The sequence below is a fragment of the Schistocerca nitens genome, chromosome 2, assembly GCF_023898315.1.
Source record: "Schistocerca nitens isolate TAMUIC-IGC-003100 chromosome 2, iqSchNite1.1, whole genome shotgun sequence".
Lineage (NCBI taxonomy): Eukaryota > Metazoa > Arthropoda > Insecta > Orthoptera > Acrididae > Schistocerca > Schistocerca nitens.
The window spans coordinates 220,783,982-220,792,558 of record NC_064615.1 but is presented as its reverse complement, the minus strand read 5'-3'; positions in this window follow the sequence as shown (position 1 = coordinate 220,792,558).

Sequence of the window (8,577 nt, the reverse complement as noted above, 5' to 3'; positions counted from 1 at the left end):
TCCCTTGCGCTGACACCCTTTTTTTCCTGTTAGTGAGGTATGAATTGAACCATTTTGCAGCACTGCCCGTGACACCATAGAATTCTAATTTACTTAAAAGGATGTTGTGGTTCACACAATCAAATGCCTTTGACAAATCACAGAAAATACCTGCTGCTTGTAATTTGTTATTTCATGAATTAAGTACATTTTCACTGTAGGTGTATATAGCCTTGTCGATATCAGGACCCTTCAGGAATCCAAACTGTGTTCTTGATAATATGTTATTTGTGGTCAGATGGTTGAGCAGCTGCCTGTACATTACTTTTTCTAAAATTTTTGCGAATGCTGGCAAAAGTGAAATCGGTCTGTAGTTTGATGGTATCTCTTTATCCCCTTTCTTGAATAGAGGCTTCATATCTGCATATTTTAGCCAGTCAGGAAATGTCCCAGTTATAATTGACTGGTTACACAAGTAACTTAGAATTGTACTAAACTCACAAGAACATGCCTTAATTAACTTTGTTGATATTTCATCCTACCCACTAGAATGCTTTGTTTTTAAAGATTTTATTATGGAAGTTATTTCTTTTGATGAAGTGAGTGACATATTCATGTACCTGAAGCTATTTGTAAAGGCTAGTTTCAGATATTCAAGGGCATTATTTACTGATCCTGACAATCCCATTCTATCAGTATCCTTGACATTGCTATCTTCTTCTCATAGTGCATTTGTTTAGACATCTGAATTACTTTTTTTAATTTTTTACAGTATTCCTTGTATTTAGCTAAATCATCAGCATTGGAGCTATTCTTGGTCGACAGATACATTTTCCTTTTTGTCTTACAGGAAATCATTATTCCTTGTGTAATCCATGGTTTTATTATAGACTTCTGTTTAATTTGAGTAGCTTTTAGAGGAAAACAGTTTTCAAACATGGTACTGACATTGTTCATGAATGTGTTATATTTTTCATTCATGTCATGAGCACTATAAACATCTTTCCAGTTCATATCTTTAAGCAGTTTTCTAAAACACTCAATTTTTGGTTGATTGACTACTCTCCTGTACTCAGATTTAGCAGTCTTGATAATCTGCTTAGAATTTACATCTAAAACAAGGAGCTGCATGCCATGATCTGATAGTCCATTTATAACAGGTTTTATGATATGATTTTGTTCCTTTGATTTGTCTATAAAAATGTTATCAATGGCTGTCCTTGAGGATTTAGTGATCCTAGTTGGAACGTTTACAGTGTGAGTTAGATTGAAAGACAACATTACTAACTGCAGTGAATGTTTACTGGAAGATTGCATTAGAAAATCTGTATTAAAGTCACCAGCAATCATAATTTCTTTGTTTCTTCCTGTTACATAACCCAAAAGAGCTTCTAGATGATCTAAGAATAGATTATAATTTCCTGCAGGTGCTCGGTAAATAGTTATTATTATATAGGATCTGTTATGGAACTCTACTTCTGTTGCACATGCTTCTAGATGCTGCTCTAAACAGAATTTATTAATGTCAATGTTCTTGAATTTATGGCAGTTTTTGATAAATGTGGCAACTCCTCCTCCATCCATATCTACTCTGCAGAAGTAGGAAGCTAGCTTAAATCCTGAAATATCTAACATATCTATATCAGTGGTCACTTGATGTTCAGAGTGGCAGATTATGTCAATTTGGTTAGATGAATTCATTTCATCGATACAAATGAGTAGTTCATCAACTTTATTTCTAAGTTCCGGAATGTTCTGGTGTAATAAAGATAACTGATACTGCATACTAATGGGATTGTAACTGCTTTGGCGAAGATGAACTGGCAGTTTCTGATTACTTTCTGTTAAACACTGTTTAAATGGAGGCTGTATGATAAAATCTGACTCCTGTTCATCTGTTTTCTCAAACTGAGTGTGTCTGCCAATCTCTCTTAAAACTCGTTTTCTTTCCCCCTTCCCTATCCTAAAAAAGGCATCCCTCTGACACCTGTGACCCCTGGTATTTTACCACTTGTGCCAGTGTCCCCCCCTTAAGTTTTCTGCAATCAACCCAGACAGTTTTCCCTTCCCTTTCCTATTGAGGTGAAGGCCATGCCTAGTGTAGTCCCACCTATCGATAGCATCCACAGGAATCAAACCAATATGGGACCCTATATCCGTCCTAAGCAGCCACTCCAACTCCAAGTTCACCCTCCCTACGGAAGAGTTCAAATGAAGCCGAGCATGGCGTCTCAACACAGACACAAATCCCACACTCGTATGCTTCGTTGCTGACGCTATCTTCACCAGGTCACACTCTATGGAATATTCAGAGTCTCTGCCAATGCTATCTCCCAGACCACCCACTATAACCACGGCATCCGCCTTTGTGAAATCCTTGCATAAAGCACCTACATCCTCTGTTACCTGACCCAGGTCTGCACTAGGCTTGAAAACGTTTGTGACCTGGTACTCTGGATCTAGATTTTCCTGCAGTAGTTGGCCAACACCTCTACCATGGGAACTACCTAACAACAGAACTTTCTTTCTCTTTACAAATTTCCCTACCTTTTTCAAGTCCTTGAAAGCTTGTTGTGCCCTTTCTACAGCTTTAGCTACATGAGGCTCATCCGATTCTGACTGAGGCAACAGGTCAAATCTATTTTCAAGACTTATGACAAAGCTGTCTGATGCTCTCCTTTGCCTGTTCCCCCTATTACCTGTTGCTACTTCCCACCTCTGTTCACCCTTCTCCCTCTTTAACCTGTCCAGATCCTCCCTTGCCTTGTCTAGGTCAGCTTGAAGAGCTGCAATTTTCCCTTCCTGTTCCAGTATTTTCCTATCTCTACTGCAGATCCTACAATACCACTGGTGAGCCTCATTTATGTCCCCATTTCCCACGCCACTACATTCGCCCCAATGAAAGAAACTACAGCACCCATCACACCATACCCCGGAACTAACGATCCTACGGCATGTCACACACTTCTCACTCATGGTAAAAACAGAAATCGTATAAGCTGATTTCAGTAGTGACTAAAACGTAAACAAAGGACCCTAGAAACTATTCAGGCAGATATAAATAAATTGAAAGAGTACTGAATAAAAAAAAACTGGTGATTACATATAACTCATTGTTTACTTACGGTACGCGCGCGTGAAATTAAGCCTAAAATCCGTGCTATAGGCGCGAGAAGGAAAATAAACTTCTTACCCCGTTTAATCTTCTTTAACACTTCACTAACACTTCCACTAATGTAACAACACTTATATTTATACCAACTGGAAACGTTTATCTATAAGTTTAATTCACTGCTTACGTACGATTCGCGCGCGTTTCTCAACTTTTTTCGTTTTGAGGCACACCAAAGTACATTTCACATATTCACAATACCACTACATCTCACTTTTTTCCTAGATGCAATAAAGCAGACACATAATGTACATACAATACTTTGTTAAATTATGGAATGACTGTGAGTACAAATTTTACTAAGTTATTACTCCACGAAACGATTCAGCACTAAATTTTTTACGTTCTAGATATTTTATCTGCAGAAGATTAGAAGACATTAAAAATCTTGCGACATTCCTAACATGTAATCGCGACGCACGTGTGTGTCACGACACGGCATTTGAGAGATGCTGAGTTAGACATTTCGCTTACAAATAATTAATGTTGTAGAGTAGATACTTAAGAATGAATCTGTCCTTCAAAAATTAGTGTCAATTTTCCAATTTTGCAGATGTTTGTATGCAAGAAGAACGTTGTTTAGGATCATCTTTAGCATCAGCGGAGCAGAGACTGGACCACCTCAATCGAGAGAGAGGGAAGTAATGGTGGTATTTGTATTGAGGATTAGTGCACAAAAAGAAGTGTAAGTGATAGTACCACAGCAAGTGACAGTGGCGGAATCGTTCCTGAAATCGAACATTTTTTTGTAGCTAAGCGACAGGGAATGAAGTGGTTTTAGATTCCGATACTGAACTGTTGAGTGAAAAAAAGTGCTTCAGCAGTTTACATGTAGAAGAAGCTGATCAGAAAAGAACTAAGCAAACACTGGAAAGAGTGTCTCAGGACCAAAAAAGCATTCAATCTTTCGCTTCAAATGGGTCTAAGTGTCTCTTAAAAAGGGGAAATTTCAAAATGAAACTGGCTTTTCTGGAGCAAAGTAAAGCCAAGTTTCGTACTGATTTTCTCGCCAATTGTTTCCGCAATGCATGGAAGCCTTTAAGTCTGCTTTGGCTCTAGGCTAAGGTTGGAGATTATGGAGAGTCTGGTTAAAGCTAAAACAAAAAGTGAATCAACATTAAAACAGTGCTGATCACAAAAGTCGTACTTATAATGGAGAAAATCAGAAAATGCGCTAAATAGTAGATCCCCCATATAAAACTTTTAAACAGAAACAGTGTAAGAGAAGGGCAGATTTGGATAGAACAGCATTGCACAACCAAAGAGATTTCTTTTTTCTTGTGGAGAGGGGTTTAAGCCGGGTTCACACAAGCGACTAATATGGCACCACAACTTGGGGCTTTCTGTAGTGCCATCGTGAGCTTCCGTTCACACACGACGCCACAGATTCTACGTAGGTGCACAGCTTTCAATACAGCGTCAGTTGAAGCCTTATGGGCAGGTGTTAAGCTCCTATCACGTGACCTTGTGCAGCCCCCACATGACCATGTGAAGCCCTGCGACATGTTGTTGAGAGGACATACAGAGTTGTACTTAGAGCAATTGTTTTATCATTTCCCACCCAGATAAAGGATGCAAATAAGGAAGCAGTTTTTGGCATAATATCATTTCAAAATTAGACTCCACAGCTCAAAGTATCATAACGTTTTGCTATGGGTGACTTGGACATACTTTTTTTTTTTTTAATTCGTACTCTGCAATGTTGTTTTGTAGCATTTCCAACAGGTTTACATCTACACAGCACTGCAAAAAGCTAGTAGGATGGAATACAAATTTCTTGGAAAAAAATGAAAGTTTCTTGTGTAGCTTACACCAGAATAAAGGACAATAAATTTCATGACTATTTCAAAATGTGTAAAAAATTAACAAGGTTGTCTGTGAAGCAAAGAAACTGTACAACTGACAGTTTACCTTCTACTCCAGGAATAAATATGAAGCCATGTGGGGAGTTAAAACGATAAAACACGGTATGCTGCCAGTCTACAATTTAGCATAGAATGGCATTTTATAAATTTAAGATGTAAAAACAAATTAAGAAATAACTTCAGGCCTAGCGGAAGTACTAAACAAGCGCTTTGTCATCGAAAAACACTGTTTCACAGAAGGCAGATTTGTAAAACTCTGCTACAGCTGTCATTATATTTGAAACAAAATATTTAGTTCAAAACTACTGATCAAATTTGCCTACTTAGTGAGCTTCAAGTCAATGTTTACGTATGTTCGCACGTATATAGCATTAAGAGAACTTACAGTGTCATAAAAGGAACAGGACATCAGAGATTACTCCAGCAGCATCGGAATTTCATAAACCATACTAAAATGCTTCATTCCGCTCTAAAAGTGCACATTTCTACGTCCAGATGCACTCTGAAGTAGCTGATATTCAGCTTTTCTATGTGGTTTTCGTGATACCAGTTTTCTTGGAGGTCCAGTACTGTATTCTCATGTTTGGTTCTTTAGTATCTTATTATGTCATTCGTCCCAGAAAATGAAAATTTGAAATTGAACGAAGTTGAAAGTAGCCAATAGCACGGAACGAAACACTTCGTTTCAAATAAACTAACTGCCTCAGCGGAAAAAAATTAATAGAAGAAAATTTCTCTACAAAATTGACAGAAATAGCTTCATTAAGACATTAATGGTTAATTGCTAATAACGTGGAAATAATATAAAGTCAGAAAATTGACACTACTAACTTATTTTGGTCTTTCATGATTATGAGAATGCATATTAATTCAGTTGATGGCTCCCGGCCACAGAAATCTGTTTTGATTTCATTTGACATGGGAGCTGTAAACGAAGAGACCAGCACTATGATGAAACATATACACGGGTCATGTGGGGAAGGACCCCCCTCCCCCCACTATAACTCAGCTTGTTCTGCGTAAGCGCGAAACTGGCAGCTTGGGCGCGCCGGAAAAAATTTTCCGGGTAGCATCTGGCTACTTGCTGCTGCTGCTCATACAGCCAACAGACAAGCTTCAAGTAGCCAGAAGCGGGAGGAAGGCACTGCTCATACGCGAATTCAGCTCTGCGCATGCGCACGAGGCCGCTGGCAGCTGCTCATACGTCCGTGTCGTCCCTCCAGCGAGCGGGCTGCTCCCTGCTCTGGCGGCGGCTCTCTCGTCACTCAGGACAGGCTGCCCCACCCTGTAGTCGAACAGTGGATCCCATAGTGCATTCCAGGGTGTCACTGGCTCTTGGTGTAGGCTGTGGTATGGAGAAGAGAATATTTTAGTACACGAGTGGATGAGTACTTAAACACTCCAGACTATGTTCGTTTATATGAGTAAAGGCATCTGTCCTTCCAGTAGAATATTAGAGCATCGACTGTTGCTATGCTATCCCCATCTGGCTCTGCTTTACAATGCCTGTTGCCTGTATTTTACTTCGCAATGCGTAACACTCGTGCCTGCCTTTGGCTGACTCTGCTGCAACTCACTTCCACTCTGACCTATTTTTGACCGAATACATTTGATGCGCTACACAGACAATTAGATAACATTTTTTTTTAATGGCCACAATCGCGATTCGTTGGAGCATGGTACACGTCTCCAGTCAGCTACCCTCTCTATTTCTCGTATTGAGTGGTAAACTGAAGATGTGCAGCATTATTTGCTGTGAGCAATGGCCGTTGCGAGATACCCGATTCCAGTTCCCTTTGAATCATTTGCACATAGACTGGTTGAGAGGGAACTGCTTTCACTGATAACAATCTTGTCAGGTTTGAAAGCAATAGTCACTGACAAAGTGTGCTACTCGCCTCTGGTCCCTGCCTGTTAGGGATACGCCATTCCTTTTAGACATGTTGGACAGCCCGCATTGATACACCAACAAATCGGGCAACTTAATACAGGGCGTATTCATGGGCAAGCCGAAACAAGATAACTCCTTTTAGGCATTCTGTCACTTTTCCACATCAGCCCATCTCACTGCACTAATCTCATACAACCAACTTGCGTCGCTGGCGGAGGGTTGAAGGACTGCTTGGTTCCAGTTACAGTATACGTCACCTCGAGTGCTCCAAATCGACCATTGCTTCAAAGGAGTTCAATAATATTTTGTCTGTGTGAGCTTACACTGATGTGACGGAAGTCATGGCATAGTGACATGCACATACAGTACACAGAGGGCGGTAGTATCGTGTACGCAAGGATGGATCTGTCATTTGTACTTAAATGATTCATGTAAAAAGTTAAAAAGTTGCTGACGTGATTATGACCACACGACGCGAATTAACAGACTCTGAACGTGCAGTGGGAGTTGGAGCTAGATGCATGAGACATTACATTTCGGAAATCGCTAGGGAATTCAATACTCCGAGATACAAAGTGTCAAGAGTGTGCCGAGAATACCACATTTCAGACATTACCTGTCACCACAGACAACGCAGCGGCCGATGGCCTTCACATATCGACTGAGAACAGCGGCGTTTGCATGGAGTTGTCATTGCTAACAGACAAGTCAAACTGCTTGAAATAAGAACACAAAGCAATGTGGCACGTATGGGGAGGTATCCATCAGAACATTGCGACGAAGTTTGACATTAATGTGCTGTGGCATCAGACGACCGACGCGAGTGTTTTTGCTTACAGCACGTCAGCTTGCGCGATCCTCTCCTAGGCTCGTGCCAATATCAGTTGGACACTAGACGACTGGAAAACCGTGGCCTGGTTAGATGAGTCTCAATTCCAGTTCGTAAGAGCTGATGGCGGGGTTCGAATGTCGTGCAGACCCTGCGAAGCCGTGGAACAAAGTTGGCAACAAGGCACTGTTCGAGCTGGTGGTGGCTCTATAATGGTGTGGCCTGCATTTACAGAGATTGGACTGTTTCCTCTGCTCCAACTGAGCTTGCAGACCATTTTCAGCCACTCATGAAAGTCATGTTCCCAAACAACGATGGATTTTTTATGGAGGGGAATGCACTATGTCACCCGGCCACAATTGTTCGCGATTGATTGAAGAACAGTCTGGAATGTTCGAGTGAATGATTTGGTCATCCAGATTGTCGGACTTGAATCCCATAGAACTTTTATGGGAGGTTATAAAGAGAACAGTTTGTGCACAAACTCTTGCATTGGCAACACTTCCGCAGTTATCGACGGCTGTAAAGGCAGCGTGACTCAATATTTCTGCAGGGAACTACGAACGACTTATTGAGTACACGCCATGTCGAGTTACTGCACTACACAAGACAAAAGGTGGTCCGACATGATTTTATCCGAAAACTTTCGTCAACTCAGTGGATTTCTTGTCTGGTCCGAAACTAGTAAGTGAAACCCCAACTCGCACATTTCCCACACGATGTCTTGAAAGCCATGGATAGAGTCAGTCAGGTAGACGCCCTGTTTCTCGAACTAGAACTGCATTTGGACGAATATCACACCACGTTTATTACAAAAGTGAGATCCTAAGGAGTATCAAGC